Source organism: Etheostoma cragini, unplaced genomic scaffold (genome assembly GCF_013103735.1).
Source record: "Etheostoma cragini isolate CJK2018 unplaced genomic scaffold, CSU_Ecrag_1.0 ScbMSFa_1503, whole genome shotgun sequence".
NCBI lineage: Eukaryota > Metazoa > Chordata > Actinopteri > Perciformes > Percidae > Etheostoma > Etheostoma cragini.
Window position 1 is genome coordinate 521 of NW_023265566.1, and position 306 is coordinate 826.

Genomic DNA, 306 nt, shown 5'->3' on the forward strand with positions numbered 1-306 from the left:
GGATTGTCCATAACAAACACCATGTTCAAACATAGGGTGCTCATAAGTGTATGTGGTACCAGAGCACCCTAGGCCAAAGATCAATGATTGATTTTATAATTTTATATATGATATTATAAGTTTCATCTGATCTGAGGCCGTATGTTTTGGACACTCGGGTGAAGAGAGGGGCGGAGCTGTCAACTGATGACCATCTGGTGGTGAGTTGGGTCAGGGGATGGGGGAGGACTCTGGACAGACCTGGTAAGCCCAAACGGATGGTACGGGTAAAGTAGGAACGTCTGGAGGAGGCCCCTGTCCAACAGA